Raw genomic sequence first — 16,569 nt, forward strand, 5'->3', positions numbered from 1 at the left:
TACACCATGCTCCATCCTTCTTTGGGCAGCCCTTTGAAGTTCTCCACACTTTCATTCCCTAGAAATTAGGTTTTGTAATATAAATACATCTCTAATTGGCTTTTACCAAAGCCAGCAGCGATGGATATTTTACCAGTGGTTCCTCTGGGTTTAGACCTAATTGACCAGGTGGTGTGTGACCTCTGTGAATACACCTGCTGGCCCTTCCTGGGAAATAGGTACCTTATTATTTCTCCATTCCTCCTAGCCAGCCTGCTGGCTACTGTTTGCCACCCACTCTGAGCTGCTCCCTTTATTTCTTTGTATGGAGTCATTAGTGTTATTCAAGACACTGGTTATAGACAGATTCTATTAAGTTATGATTTGTGATGTGTTACCGGTTTCCTATAGAGACCTGTATATGCTAATCTATATGAATGTAGATGATTTATTGATAATAAGTTGCTCTGAGAGGACTTGTCTATGAGAACAGGAATTCCTCAGCTTCATCCTCTGTCCCAGTCACTTAGGCTAAGATTTTCAAAGCCCTTCAAAGATACTTCATTTTTAATGTCTGCCTTGAAATGAGTCATTGCGCACCTCGAGGTTCAGTTGACCTTATTTGATTTTGGGTGCTTGTCTTGAAGTGATGCAACTGTCACTGGGTACCTCGAGATTCCCCTGACTTTATTTGGATTTTGAGTGCTTGCTCTGGGGAATGTACACACTGGAGACAACAAGATAAATAAAAACATGGGGTTTTTGTAGCTGCCTTCACTTTAAAATGGGACTTTCAGTTTCTCAAGACTGGCAGGGAGTTAGTTTTGAGTCGGTCTTTGTGTGGTCATTTTTATTCTGGAATGAGAGTGTTCTTGCACAGAATTACACTAAAATGTTTTGTCAAGAGACATTGTCTTTTGTTTCCATGAGTTTGCAAATATTCCCAAACAAGTTTGATGTAAGCCAGCAAGAGCCAGCTTTTATCCTACCAAATAAAAGCACCTCCCTGAACAACATAAACCCTCGGCTAACTCCGAGCACAGGGAGCGCGCTCCTGACCTCACAGTACCAGCAGCCATAAGGCCCAGGCTTTTTGCCATGGCCCAGACAAGGTAGTTTATGCCTGCTTCAGGGGGTCTCCGTATGATACTGTCACAACAGCATGTTTTGATGGGACTTTAATAAACTTTCTAAGTTACTTACCTGAATTCCTCTGATGAAGGGCATTATATGCGTACAGTTTGTATTGTTGCCTAATTATGAACAGCAATTAAGACTTCACACTTACAGTCTGTACTTACAGTTTGTAAAATTCCCTTGCCTTGAGTTCTGTGCTATTACTACCAGCAAGGCATACAGCAAATTTTGTTCTTTATCCAAGTGCCATCGAACAAGCCACTTCCGTCAGCCTCACGTCTTGAACTGACAGCAGAATGGCCCAGACCCGAAGCAGCTGACTCGATGCCACTGTGATTGTGGCTTAAGTGTACCTTAACAGAGGTTGTACACACCTTAGCAAACTGAATTAAACTGACAGTGCCCAGGCATCCAGCACATACCACCAAGCCTGATTCTGCAGATCCTCAGACCATGAGTGAGCTTACCCACAGGAGCAGTCCAGTCTGGGGACTCCCACTGATTGCAACACTGCAGTGAGACGATTTGCATACAGACAATTATTCGTGTGGATACATTCTTCTATTTATTCAGTCCTGTAGTTCCTAGGTCCTATCAGCTTTCAGTGACCTTCCTCAGAGTTGGCAATGTTTAGGACTTCATCGTATCCCATGCATCAGTCCTAATTCAGCGATTCATTTAACTGTGTCAGTCATGCATATCCTTAAGTGAGTTGTGGAATGGGGAACACACTGAATACATTTTTGCACCTCTAAACTGCAATTTAATTGTACTTTCAAAACATTGCTTTGAAAACAGTGCTCTTGGTGAAGAATAAAGCCAATGCTAATTTTTTTTTTTCCTGATGCTATTAGGTTGGGTCAGATTGGGAAATCTGTGTGCAAGGGAGTGAGTAGGCAGGTACAAGTAGTCAGTCCAGCTGGCTTTAATGGCACCACTTGTGAGAGCTCACCAGAGCTGTGCACTGGGGCCCATGCTGCGTGACACACAGCAGCCAGAACACAAATGTCTTACTCAGACGTGGCAGTTACTCATGGAAGTAGTTACCTTGGAGCCAGAGGGACTGACCAGGAGTTCTACGTTATATTATTATTTTTGTTGCTGGTGTCTGTACATTGTGATCAGAGTTGTGGGCAAACCAGAACTTGCCGCGTTGTTTGGACAAACAGAACAGCGACAGCCCCTCCTTCACAGACTGCATCTCTTGAAAAATGCTCATTTTCTGACTCCGCTGGGCAGTTTTGCAACAGTATATAGTGAATATATTCAAATGGGAAAGTCTCCAAATAGTGACTATAATGTTAGTACAAAGTATTATTAATAAATGAATTGACTTTGTTTTTATTAGCTAGAAAAATAAACCTAGGCTCATGTTGTTTGAGTGAAACTTAACTCAGGACAGACAACATTAAGAAGACAACTAGTATAGAAACTACCACACAGTAAATCAAAGAACAAGAAACGTACATGGCTATTAACATTCTACTGTAACATTCCTCACAACCCCTCGGCAGTGTGGAGAACTGCAAGCCAACATTTTTCAACTGTCTTAAAGAATGCGAAATGTAAATGTTTAGAAGAGTGTTTTTCTTGCCAAGCTGAGAGCGATCATAAACATCAGCTTCTAATAGAAACATTTTAAAAAGATGCACTCCTTGCTGCCAGCTTTCGAGAGCAACACCATTTAAATTAGATCAGAGTCTCCTTGAATTCTTGACACTCCGTTGCTGCCTTTTATTTGCCAAAAATTGTTGGATTGATGTTATGTTTGCATTTAAAGTATGAACTGCAACTGTATTAAATATGCTGCTTAAATGTCATGCGGATAAACAGTAAATTACCTGCCTAGGATTCATTTTGAGGACAGGCCTAAAGAAAATCTTGAGGGAAAAGAACTGTTGTTTTAACCATGGTACTTTATTTCTGTGCCATCACAAGAAAGTATTTTCCTGTCAAGTGGAGTTTACGGATTTGTTGAGATGTAACTTTGCCATAGCTAATAATACGCTAAAAGGGAACCATGGCTTACTCCTTACTGTACCCACTCCGCCTTTCAGCTGAGAGGTGTGTAAATGTCAGTGATAAAATAGTGCAGTAAACTGCCATTATAGACCTGTATTCAGTAATACCGAAATCCTGATTCCGACAGCAAGTTTTTTCTCCACAGTAATATCCCCCTATTATTTATCATTGGATAATCTTAGCCAAAATGTTCAAATCTAGGAAAATTGAAATGCTTTGTGAACTAGAACCAGTTTCAACTGACTGTTTCAGTTCTATCACCCTGAAATTCCAAACAAATCAAATTATACAATTTTAGGATTTTCTAAGTGAAACGTTTTAGCGTTGGGATTCAGAGTTTCCATTTTAGTTTAGTGCTTAATTGTACTTTTAGAAACCCCTAAAGCAAAATTAAATATTTGAATCAAAGCATTTCCTTATGAACCAAAACATCTTTTTTGTCACTGCTGCTGGTGAATCAAATTTAATATATTTTTAGAAGAAAGAGCCATCTCTGATCACAACCCAAAGCATCTCCTTATACAATCAGTGTTCGTATTCTTTAGACTCCCCCATTTTGCACCATGATAGCAGATGGACTAGAGATTACATGGTTATTAGTGTATCACGGTTATGCAGCTTTGCAGTTTTTAGTTGGGATAAAGACTTTGAAATAACTTAGGAAAAATCTGTTCTTAGATAAACTTTCCAGGTTTTATGTGTAGGCCACCACTTGTTTGGAACCACTTTGTTAATTTAAAAGAGGATTTTGAAAGGCAGAGAGGGCAGTTGTAGGTACCAACCCCAGGGAAGCAGGCACTTAAAGAAGGACCACAAAGTTAGGACTGTTTTGGAAGCCACAGTACTGAAATAGCAGTGCTACATAGTGAAATCATGAGATTTCATTTTCAAAAACAGTAATACATTTTTGGTTCGTTCTTTTCTTCCTTTTTTTTTTTTTTATTTGTGCTTTGGGATGATCACATGCTACATTTACAGACTACTTCTGCAGCTATGGCAGCTAGGATGGTCCAGCTGCCCTGTTCTCCTCCATAAGCCCCATCTGAGAACAGCTGAACTTGACTGTAAGGCTTATGATGAAGAGCAAGGAGAAAACACGCTGTCACTATAAGCAGGAGATGTCTTGAATGGATGCAGAAGACAGTGTTTGAATCAATTTCCTCTTTTTCTGTTTTGGTTGCTACAGAAACAAATATGATCTTTAGATGGAGTTAACAAATGTTCCCTGTGTCAAAGAAATGGAGACCAAGAATAAGCATGAGGGGGAGAGGACCGGTCAAGCCTCACAGCATGGAAAGATGTGAAAAAGACCTAAAAGCAGAGAATAAGAGGATGTGAGCTGTGCTGTGCTCGCAATGAAATCATTGGGAATTTGCCATGAAAGCAGAACTGAGTTGTCCTTGCAGGTATGAAAAGTACTGCAAATTACAAATATAGAACTCGCATTAAGAGGTTAAGACAGGAAGCTGTTTTCTTCCTAGGATGAGCCAAGAAGTTGCAAAAGCTGGGTCCCTAAACTTGTGTATTCTAGCCAAGCCTTGGCAGAAGTCTTGCTTCCAGCATTCCTTGAGGGTGTTTTTACTTCCATTAATATATATCGTAGTTCTCCCACCATTTCCTTGAGTTCTGGTGGCCTTCCTTCTCTTTTCCATCTGATCAAGAGCCTTCACTGTAATCTAAAGTATACTGGAGTGAATGGATGTCTTTTCATTGTCTTTAATAGGCTTTGAATCAGAGCAGAGAGGTCATAGTTCTTAGGTTTATAATTTGTTTTGCAGATAAATTGGGACATTTTGCTATTGTTTTGATTTGAGCCTCAGCCCTAGAAATAACAGAAGGAGCAAATACATAAAACAAGGTTCATGCCAATGGGACAACCAAAAGAGTTTATATATGTCATCCAAACAGGATCTTGGTGGCAGAACCAGGAATGAAGGCTAAGAGTCCTGACTTCCCTCCTTGTGCCTTCACCATTCGATCATGCAAACTCCCTAAAATTATCATAAAATTGTGCAAAGAGTAACATCCAGCAGAGACCAGCTCTGCCTGACTCCTATGAGCTTGCCAAGGCTGTTGGGATAGTGAGCAGAGAGACACACAATTCATTTTAGGAAGGCTTTTTCCCCCCTTTTTGTCGTCGTCTTTGTGGTGGTTTGTGAAATGCCAGGAAGGAACAGTACAATGAACAGAAAATGTTCCAAGGAAACCAGCCTTCTCCATGCCATTGCCCAACAAGCACCCAGTGTACCAACCATGGAGCTTTGCATAGGAGCGTATGACACACACGGGGACTGTGATTTCTGCTGGCATGAGGCCTCTCTTCCCTTCTGAATTCACAGAGCAGAGAAAGGGCAGAGAATCAGAGCCTCTCCCTGCCTGGTCGAGGCTCTCCCTCACCTCCAACACAAATAAATGCAGGTGCAAAATTATCGAGTCCATAATTTTTTTGCATAATTTAGAGCCATAAAATGGAAGCTGCCTTTGAGCATTTGGCTCTTCCTCTCTTGCAAGTTAGGGCCAGATGCAAAAGAGGACTTAAGCACCTACAACCCAGTAGGTTCCTCCCTGCTCAGGATAACATTTCTTCCAGTACCAGCAACTTTATGTCTAGACATGCCCAGAACTGTTGTGATCTGAGCAGCTTAGTACAGAGTTCCCACCTAAAACCCATTGGGATCCTGAAAGAAGTAAAGGAGCGTCTGTTTTCTCAGGACAACCAGTTCAGGTGGAATATTCTGAACAATAGACACCAGCAGGACCAGTCCCCTCACATGATACAGTCGTAGCTACTTTCTTTCAAAGCTGACCAGGTAGTAGAGGTGCTATCTGACTGGACGGTTTGGTTTGGACTGACAATCTGAACAGAGCGAGAGTCGTCCTTAGCCATTTTGCGTAAGGGTCCAGGCCTGCCCCAGTCTTGTGGGGATTGTCTAGGAGAATAAGCATTCCCTCCGGGAGTGAGATTGTAAATCTGAAAGTTTCCAACACAAAGAAGAAACAAAAACGCAAGCCCCTTTCAAGGAAAACATAAATATAGAGAATTAAGAAAACCAAAAAACTGAGGAAACCACAGTTATTTTGCTGGCTAATATCACGAAGACATGATAGTACTTGCAGCTTCCTGCTTGGACCTGGCTTGCTCCAAAGTTATTTTGTGTGTTAATCATGTGGTTTAGATGATGAAGATTAGGTCTGAGTGAGCTGGTTCAGATAAAAGGGGAAAAGGCAGCTACCAAACCTTCACCCAAAACTCCAACCTAAACTTTTCTAAGCTTTGAATAAAAAAAAAAAGTATTAACTTTTGTTTATTATTCCTTTGTTTTGCAATTAAGATTTTATTTAAAGGTACTGTTATTCATTAGCTACAGTTATTCATTCAAAGCTTTGAAAGTGCACAATGCTGTAAGAAGGACTGCTGTTATCACTGCAAACACAAAAGTACACATTTCAAGTTCACTAAGGCACATTTCTGTCCCTTTTCCTGAACTGGGCTTTTTAAGGGAACTAGGTTTTTTAATCCTTTTTACTGCTCCCAGTATAACTGCCAGCACACTATACAAGTTTCTTCCCAGTTTTGTTTTCTATGCATCTTGGCCTGGAATGTTCAATTACAGATTTCCTGATAAAGACTCCAGCTGAGAGCTAGAAATTTGGCCAATGTTCCTCAAAAAATAGGTATATAAAATCATGTTCCAAAACCCAAACGGAAATGTGTGAGTGGTCTGATTCTCAAAAAAAATGAAGAGCTGCTTGCTGCTTGGCAGTTTTGAAAATGAAAACTAAGGTTTTTAGCACTTTACTATGTAGTATTTTTAGATACCTATTTTTCAATGGTTGTCTCAGCTGATGGCCTACCTTTGTGCTTGATTTGCACATATTTGGCATGTGGTGCTCAAGGGAAATAATGCACCTACTCCATTTATACACAAGCTGGACAACTCTTTGCAGATGTCAAATACATGCATAACAAGCCTGGTATTTGCTCATGCAGACATTAGGCATATAAGTACAATTGTTGTAACTACTGGCCTCATCCTCCATTGCTTTTAAGTTATGCAGACTGAGAGCCTGGCACTTCCAGATGCGCTAGACAGCATTTTACACACCCTGTGGACTTGCTATGAGTCCACGGGTTTGACGGCACAGGCATAAGACAGTGGGGAATGAGGCTCTAGGTATATATTGTATATGAACACTTCTGTTCAGAGAACCAAGTCTCCTGTGTTACAGTCCATTATAATACACCAATGTGCGGGAAAGCTGACTTGAAATATCCCATAACGGACTAGCTATAGGGGACAGGTTACCAGTCAGGGAGATACCGTAACATCAGGCATTTCACAAGGCAGCTGGACCTTGATCCTTCCAAAGTACAGGTAAACAAATGAGATGCTCTAATTAGGAGTCTAGCTCCTTCACTGTAGTCACTGGCAAAAAGAGGTTGAGCTTTCCAAACGTTAAGGAAACGGGGATTCTAACAGTTCAGTAAGATTAATCCAAGCCTTCAAGCCTTAGGGCCGAGTATATGCAAAAGTAAAGTGTCACAGAAGGACACAAGACTGGCAAGCGCTGTCTGGAGACTGCTGTTCAGTTGGTTGATTTTTCTGCACACCTGCAATTACTGATTTTGAGTGGGTATGAAGGAGGGAGCTATTTTTCGTGACAGCTGCTGTTTGTGCAGCGGTTCAAACCCAGCTTCAGTCAGGATATATTAAAAACGCAATGAGTAAGCTGGCTCTAGAGAGTGACTTCCATCATTATAGACTGAAGAGGCTTGGATTAACATTTGAACTTTTTGAATGCTTATTCTAATTCAACCACAGAATCTTCTGAGAGCTTCAGCCATCACTAATTAAGACATGCAACCATGTATCTGTGGTTAATCCATGCGCTTAGCAGTTTTTGCTTTAGTGGGACTCAGTGGTGCAAAGTGTCTGTGCTGGGGTGAATGCCACTCGGAGAAACACATGGACTAAAGAACTCTACACTTTCATATTAACTCTCTTACCCCTTCCATAGTTGGGAATACTACCGTGGCCTCAGCTTTAGAGTGAAAACAAATAACCCACTTCAAAAATAAACTGCCCTAGGAAGTGTCTTTGAAATTTTTTTTAATGCCGAATTAAAAAAACATAACATATGAATGTAAATAATTTTCCCTGCAATGAATGCAGTACAAACATCCTAGTGTTTTGCTAGTACCTGAGAGCTGGAATATAAAACTGTCTATAAAAAACAGTGAATCTGACACGTCTGTTTTATTTCTTTTCCTCCTCCATCTCCCCCCAGTGTAAATTAATAAATATTAATGAAAAAGAGAAGCAATAACACTTATCTATTAATTCTTCTCCATTTATTTGCTGCTCATGCTTAACTTAAAAGTGTTTTGGTGTTATGTTTAGTCATATATATGGTTGTTTGAGCCTTTTATTAGCCATGATTCATTCTGCATATCAGCATAAAGTGGTACTCATGCTTTCAGTCTATATCTGTTCCATGATGCTCAGTTATCTGTCTGCCCTTGAGCTATCGGTAGGTATGGATTTGCATGTACACTGTTCTCCTATGACAATAGTATGTTAGGAATGACCGGTCTGGTATTACCTGGTCAGGTGAGGTTCCATTCAAATAATGTACATCCCACCAAAACAATTCAGATCAAAGGTCTGTCTTTGAACAGAATTAAAATGTAAGGACTTCTAAAGCAATTTTAGTAGTTGGCTTTACAAATAACTTATGTCAGCTGCTCTGTATGATGACTGACTAAATTACTTATATATCTAATCTTATCTAGCTATCTGTCTGTCTGTTTTTCAGCATTTCAGTACCCATCACCATATTATCTAGGCGCCACCATAAGATTAAGAAGCTCTGCAGTGACATTCTCAACATGATCTGTTCAAAGGTCATTAGCAGAACCTTTCCTACTGGAAAAGATCGGAGGAGAGTATGGAAGTGAGCCGCAGAAGGAGAGAAAAAGGAAAAGGAGGCGGTAAGCTGTTGGAGCCATTTTGGTTGTGCTCATCCTGCATGGCTTGCTTAGGTAGCACTGAAGTATAGGAACCTCATGTCAGCTGCCTTTATTCTGCTACAGGGACTATAGTGCTTGCTGTATGCTGTTGTCACTCGGAGTTATCTCACATGGCCTCGAGACTGCTGTCCCTGTGCTCTCTTCAGATGCTGTTTACTTGCTTGGTCTTTATGATTTCTGTATATTGCTGCCTCAGAGCAGGACATTTCTCTCAAAAATTCCTAGTAGAGAGCAAGCACTGCAACTCAGGGAACCACCTTCTCCAAACTAATATATTAGTTAAAATTTTATTTTTAGCTTAGCGTGCAAATCCTACAAACTCGTTGTGTTTGAAGAAGCAAAAAAGGGTGTTTTTCAATGTACACAAAGTTACCTAGGACCCACGGAACCAGGAAAAATGATTTTACTCCACGAGGCCCAATCCTGCTTCCACTCAAGTCAGTTGCTGTAGTGTCTCTGCCAGGAGCGCACGCTGAGGACAACCTGCAGAACTTGCATTACGGAAAGCTGGCACTGGCCGAACTGTGTTCACTGATGCAGTCTGTTGCTACTGTTTCAAGAAGGATACTGGTAAGTGAAAAATTTGCCAGAGCTCTTTTTTTTACCGTCGCAATTAGGAAGCCTGGTTCAGTCCTGAGGAGGCCAATGGCAGTATGCTGACGTGTTGCTCAAGCAAACCCCTGGAGGTCTTTTGTACCCTTTTTCATACAAAAACACTAGGGGATTTACACCAGGGGATAAATAGGTGGTTCCAAAGCGAGAAGGAAAGAGCCAAAGTTGGAAGCTAACCACAATACGTGGGTGTAAGCGATTACCAAAGGCTTCCAGTAACTCTGCTATCATCAGAGACTAGCTTTATGGGTATGGCCTCAAGAAGTTTCCCTCCACTTAATTAAAGAGGCAGATAAGTATCTAGGTGGAGTGTGCAGATAGGTTCTGAATGAGTTATCCACTCAGGCTGGTTCGCTGCACCTATTGTTAAAGCCAAAATATAATATCAGATTAATGCATTATATTTGCCTATTATAGCACTATGTCATCATTATATGACATGTTATAATTAAAGCCCTGCGTTAGAAACAAAACTATTTGGCTTGGGATAAGTTGCCTTTATGACTTCTGTGGTTATGATTTCCTCCTTTTCTTAACCCCTTAAAACTGCATAATATAGCTATTTGTAACTGTATAAAGTTTCTAGTTTCAGATTCTAATCTCAGGTAATTCAATGTAAATAAAGTCAAAATCTGGCACATAGTCTTTTCCTGTGTCTGACTATTTGCTAATAGAGGGAAATCCACGTTGTTTGGGTCGAAGGAGTCACAAAGATGGGCATTAGATTAAATGACGGCGTGCATAACTCACCCTCTAGCCCTCTCAGTTGTCATTCCGCTGTCCACATCAGTTCCTGATTTTGTACAATTCCCCATTACTTTTCAGGAGAGGAAGCCACTCAGCATACTTTCACTCTTTTTTTTCCTTCCTGGAACTACATGAGGAAAAATTGGTTATTAGACTAGTTTCTGGACCTAGCTCTCGGGAAACCATGCTCACAAATGCAAATCTGCAAAATGGGTGTGTGATTGCATGCCTAACTTGGAGATCCGATTAAGATTACAGTTTGGGTAACTGACTATGCTAATATGTTTAATTAGTGATTTGCATATGCAAGCTTTTAAATTTCAGTAGTTGGTGATTCATGCAGTTAAGTGCCAACCTTAGCCTTGCTGTGAGATTTAGACAGACAGAGTATGCCAGCAGTACCCCCTCTCCCCCACATCAAATGCACAGAGCAAGTCTTGTCACCAGTCAAGGTGTAATTTCCCGAAAATAGCCAGGCTTTGTCTGTTTGAGAAGCACACGTTGTAGGGCGATGAATCTTCCTGCTGTTGTTTGGTAGCTGTTTTTATTATTTAATGTTTTGCAATACTCTTATATAAATCTAATTGATGTCTTTTATATTAGTAACTGAACTGTGGATTTGTTTGGTTTGGAGGTGACCACCTTAATGAAGGTTAATGACGAGAGGACAGTTGCCAATAGCTAGGGGTGATATCCCACTGTCTTAGTCAGTTGGTGAGAGTTGATTCTGTTGCTGCAATGCTGGTAACTCAATAGTTTGCTTCCTAATTCGTGGATGACCTTTCACCTAGACTTGGAGAGAGCTGGATTTGGCCTTGGTAACTTGCTTGTGCAGTTTCGGGGCTTAAGCACACCAGGAACTACTTTGTTATTTCTGTTTCAATTTCTCCCGTGCAGGAAGGCCCCAAATGTAAGTGCCAGATGTCTCAGATCATCAGCCTGGGTTACATACAGACTTCTGATTTATATAGCTTACTGGAGACACGTTTTTACCATTTTGTCTAAAATACTAAAATTCCTAAAGTGAAAAGTAAAAAACTAATAATAATAATATGCAAAAACGTGATTTTTTTTTTTGCATAGAAAAGTTATTTCACCAGCTTTTGCCAATGGTACCCTGGGCACTGCTCAAGGGGAAATTTCCCTCTATGGCTGCTTGCTCGCACACGTAAGTCACTAAACTTGATCCCACTGTGACTGCCCCTGTTCGCATGGAATTGGTGGCTGTGAAGGGATGACTCAGAGGGCAAAATGGGATATAATGGGCCACGCACAGGTGTTCCAGAAGAGTGTGTTCTCTCCGGTGCTAATTAATTTTCTGCTCTGCAAAATACTTAACAATATAAAACACTGCTAATTTCTTTTTTCTTTAAACATTTCCATCCGCCTCTTAAAGGTGCTTTTATGAACTCCATTCAGTCCTTTTCCATGTTGACTGACGAGCCAGGCCTAATTACATGGACAGCTTATTATCATGACATTGCCCCTGAACAGTATGTTATTACATACTTAATAAAACTGTGACGATACCCACCAACATCAGGAATTACATACTGTCAAAGGGAAGGGAATTTGAAAGGAAAATGCTGGGGACTCAGTGAAATTCTGTGAGCACAGAGCTCAGATTCCAGGGGAGAAGAGAGAAGATGATAGTATACAAGTTTGAGGGTGATTTCAAATACTTCGAGAAGTATGAGGCATGATAAAAATACGGCCCCTGCAGAGGATTTCATCATGAGGGATAGGCTTCTCTACTCACTGGGTGAAAAAAAATTACTTTCTAATAGCATCTGCCTATTTTACATATATAATGAGCCAAACTCTGTGTGGTCATGTTACTGCCTGGGAAGTGTTTGGAGTGAGGGACAATTGTGCTTCCAGTCGTTTTCACCAGAAAACTTTCCCTGCTGAATTCATTCATATTTTTAGCTTTGAATATAAACTTTAAATAATATATTGTATTGTCAAGGTCTCTTATCTCATATTGCACAGTTTTTTAAACAAGTAATACCTGAGACACCCTCCTCTGTTCTCCCAAATCCAGGAAGTATCTTTCTGCAGATAAAAGAACTGAGGCAAAGAAAGGTGAAGTAACTTGCCTGAGATCCTGAAACAAGTTTGCAGCAATGCCAGATACAGGACTTTGCTTTCTTTACTCCAGAATCACTGGGTCATCACTCCTACCTAATCAATGCAGGGCAGAGTCTCTGCAGCAGAGGCTGAAAAGCGACCACCTGGGCTTAACATTTTGCACAGGACCAGCGCAGCGCCCTCCTGCACTGTGCCAGGTCCCACTGGCTTGCTCGGCTGTGTAGTGTGGCCAAAGCCCTCCTGAGAGCCCTAGCTAATGTTTAATCCTCGGGGGAAGGCTGGGAGAGAGCACAAATTAGCTGAGAGAGGTGTTTATTTGGAGGTCACAGTCACGTCCCTTCTCCCCTCAAGACAAGGTGGTAGGTAGTGGGGGGAAGAACCTAGTACTGCATTTGTAAAGCAGCATATAATAAATGGGCTTTTCTGCCCTAGATTTGCAGACAAGAGTGATTTGATTATAAACAACTGTGGCTCTTCACAAGCTGTGGATGCAGGAGGCTGACTCGGTCAGAGTTCCCAAGACATCAGACGGTAAAAGGCAGCATTCCTCACAGGCGAGCTTTACGCAGTATGAAATGTTTTTGACATGGATAATGAATTTTCCCATTTGTCCTCTTCACTTCCTAAAAAAAATTCTACATATCCAAGTGCCAGCGACAAACTCTTCTCAGAATAAAGCCTGTTTTGAAGCAAGTGAGCGTCGCAAAGGTCTGAAATGCTGATATCAGAAATGCTTATTTTGGACCAGCAGAGACTAAACGTTTGAGTGGTGAGAACAGTTCATAAGAAAGAAATAAGAGGCTGTTGGGAGATGGTCCTCACCCTCCTCTTCTTTGAATGCAGATGAGGATGAAGCCTCATGCCTCATGGCAGCACGGCAGCACAGCATATCCATATTTTCACAGGCAGAAGCACATGCTGCAAAGGTAACTTTTCTTTGAGGAAGAAAACCAACCCTATCATTTCTAGCCTTTATAGCAACCAAGATAACCCTCAGAGTGGGAGCAGTGTGCGAAAAATAGAACGACATCTGCCTCAGTCTGCAGACACCAAGAAGTAGTAGACCTGAGAGGTCCATATTGCCCTCTTCATTATAGGAATCTGTTGATCAGAAGATGAGGAAGGTACTAACTTGAGAGCACAGGTACTACCTTGATTAGCAGTTTCATAGTCTTGTAAAAAGCATCTCATTTTGCTCTCCCAAGTAGGTGAACCTTTGATGGCAGGTGGAGCCTAGAAAAGGGTTAACGCTATTTTTTTTCTCCACATCTAACACTGCCTTGAATGTTCAAGTGGAGTTACTGCAGAGGAGAGGATGCTGCGGGGGACTGTAGGCTGCATCCTCCAGCCCTACTCCACAGGATCTCTAATGGACAGTGACTGCTGGAAGGGGGTACACAAACGCATTAAGGTATTTGGCCCTCAGTGGTTCTGTGTTGCAGAATGCTGCCCTGCTCCTGCCTGTCTGGGTTAGGTCAGGTACCCTACGGAGTGCACTGCTGCCCCCTGCTACTCCTGCTCTAGGAGTTAAATTTGTTAAAGCAGGATTTTGCCCTTTTTTTAAAAAAAGAGAAACATTTTAGTTTTACCTGTCATAGTAAACTGACTCTAATGCCAGTAAAGCATGCCTAATTGGCAGGATTTAGAGACTGATCATTTCAATTTATGCCCAGAACAGGTAGGGCAGCAATGAAAGCCTCTCCCACCCAACCCCACCCCTTCTCGCCAATGTGCCTCAACCCTGCCCTGAAGGGACCACCTGGAGGGCTGAGAAGGGAGTTCCCTCCCTCTGCGCAATAAAAAGGCACAGTCCTACAGTAAATACCAGGTTAAGCTTATGGCTGTTTAATAGTTAGTGTACCTCCAGTAATAAAGCTCTTGCAGGGCTCGGGCAGAAGAGCACCTGCTAGTGACTTAACGCAAAAGCAGGAGCCATTTGCTAAGGTTTTGCCTTTAAGGACTCGGCAGAAAACACAAAAGTGGAATTTTCACTTCATGTTACCATGAGGTCAGTGGGAAAATAGTTCATTGCCCCTAGCCTGTCTGTTGGAAACGGTTCCCATCACTGCCACAGCTTGCAATAGCCTTCCCAGAACCATGTACTGTTTGGTATCACTTCCTTCTTTCAAAGCCTCTTCACCACATGGAGATCTGCCTTCTTGTCCTTTTTGCCAAACCCTTTCCAATCTGTCAACCTCGCTCGTGAACTGTGTCCCCTACAACCAGGCACAAGACTGTATTACAAGAGGTTTGATTGCATCATTCCCACCTATTCTGAGTGCCCCGTCCTTCACAAGCCAAAATCCACAGGACCTAATTCTGGAGAAAGGTGCAATCGACGCATATTTGTTATTGACAGAAGAAGAACTACCAAGGAGCAGTGGTTTTCCCCTGTAAAGTGGGAGCATCTGTTCATCTAAGTAAAATGCTTTGAAAAAAAAAAAAAAGGCAAGCCCTGTACAAACACCATGTCACCGTGAGCCTTTAGCGAATCAAGCTTGTGTAATTGCAGAACTAAAATAAAAATAACATTTTCCAGTAGCCACCAGTAGCACTCAGATTGCCCAATGCAGGCATCATTGCTTTTCTCAGCATCTGCTTTATCAGTTGTCTTCCAGCCCATAGAAGTCCATGGTTCCTGGCAGCAGCTCTTGCTGATGTGAAGTGGGTTATTGCTTAAGAATCCTTTGATCAGCAGCCAGGTACTAACACCATGCTCTGAAACAGTGGCTTGCCAGACCTGGCCAGCATACAAACTGGATGGGCTCCTTCAGTACAGCAGGAGGAAATCAGGATTCCTTTTGGCCTGTGTGAGAGTATCTCATTCACCATCTTTCTGGACATCCAGATTTTCTATCATGTTTTCTTTCCCAGGACTTAACGCCTGTGCCACAGCTGCATCACAGCAGTATAATCCAGAGGCCAGGCAGCTGCAGCTGAGGCTCTGGAAGGATGTGTTTCTGCAGAGCACTTGGCACATCCAAAACTTTAAAGCTTGTGTTCAGCATTGTTTTGCTTCTACTTAGGTATGACATTCACTCAAGTACTTTGTTGAATTGGGACGCAACGATAGCCGTTAAGAGCATAAGGTGTATCCCACTTGTCAGATGTTTTGTTGTTTGTTTTTTTCCTGGGAAATGCAAAAATGCTGAAGCCACTGTCATCTCCTTTTGTACAGGAAGAGACAGCCAAATCAGCCCACCAGGGTAGCTCTCTCAAATTTGAAAACACATGAAACGAAAGTGCTCAAAATTAGCTAGGGCATGTGCTGTAAAACTGAGCAAGGGATAAAAATTTTCCCAGAGACACTGTGATCTCAGATCCATGTATATACAGATCCATGTAAATACATCCATGTAAATACAGATCTATGCATTTATCATTACTCATGTGAGTAATAATAGTTCCACTGAAATCACTACAGCTACGTGTATAAAATGAAGCACATATGTAAGATCCGGATCTAAATATATAACAGGCAAATAGACCTGCAGCTATGGCAACTGCCCTTACAACTAGAGATGCATGTATGTGCATACAGCTTCTATTACATCTAGGGGCTAACTGATAATCTAAAGATATATGATAAACTGGTGAAAGAGCCAGGGCCAGAAACTGCCTCTTTTGTTTCAAAGCTCAGTATTTATCCCTTGCATCTTAATTTCTGTCAGCATTCTGCACTCATTAACTCTGCAGCTATGTAATTTGCTTTGAAAGTGGTTAAGGAGACTGTGCACCCAATAGCTAGAGCCATGCATGAAGGCCCTCTGCCTTCTATTCTGCTCCTTCAGGCTTGGGGACTCATCCCAGCAATCAGCATTATTCTTAACTTGAAGCACAAAAATATTTTCTGCCACCAGGAGTGGTCATCAATAACTCCACAGCAGGAAAGCAGTCCTGCTCAGAAGTTATCTTCACAGAGCTGGCACAAAAGCTGACTTGTGTGCTGA

At 41.6% G+C, this 16,569-nt stretch overlaps 1 long non-coding RNA gene across 1 annotated transcript in view; it reads left to right on the forward strand.

The window, feature by feature from the left end:
• Nucleotides 1-10,298, forward strand: part of LOC148056530 (uncharacterized) — a 155,619-nt gene extending 145,321 nt beyond the window's left edge. The window contains exons 3-5 of the long non-coding RNA XR_015702939.1: nt 4,325-4,544; nt 8,956-9,130; nt 9,467-10,298. This is a non-coding gene — a long non-coding RNA (uncharacterized LOC148056530). The remainder of the gene's footprint in view (nt 1-4,324; nt 4,545-8,955; nt 9,131-9,466) is intronic.
• Nucleotides 10,299-16,569: the final 6,271 nt, after the last annotated feature.

The sequence above is a fragment of the Nipponia nippon genome, unplaced genomic scaffold, assembly GCF_047370975.1.
Source record: "Nipponia nippon isolate SJK-2023a ecotype South Korea unplaced genomic scaffold, ASM4737097v1 scaffold_13, whole genome shotgun sequence".
In the NCBI taxonomy this organism is placed as follows: domain Eukaryota; kingdom Metazoa; phylum Chordata; class Aves; order Pelecaniformes; family Threskiornithidae; genus Nipponia; species Nipponia nippon.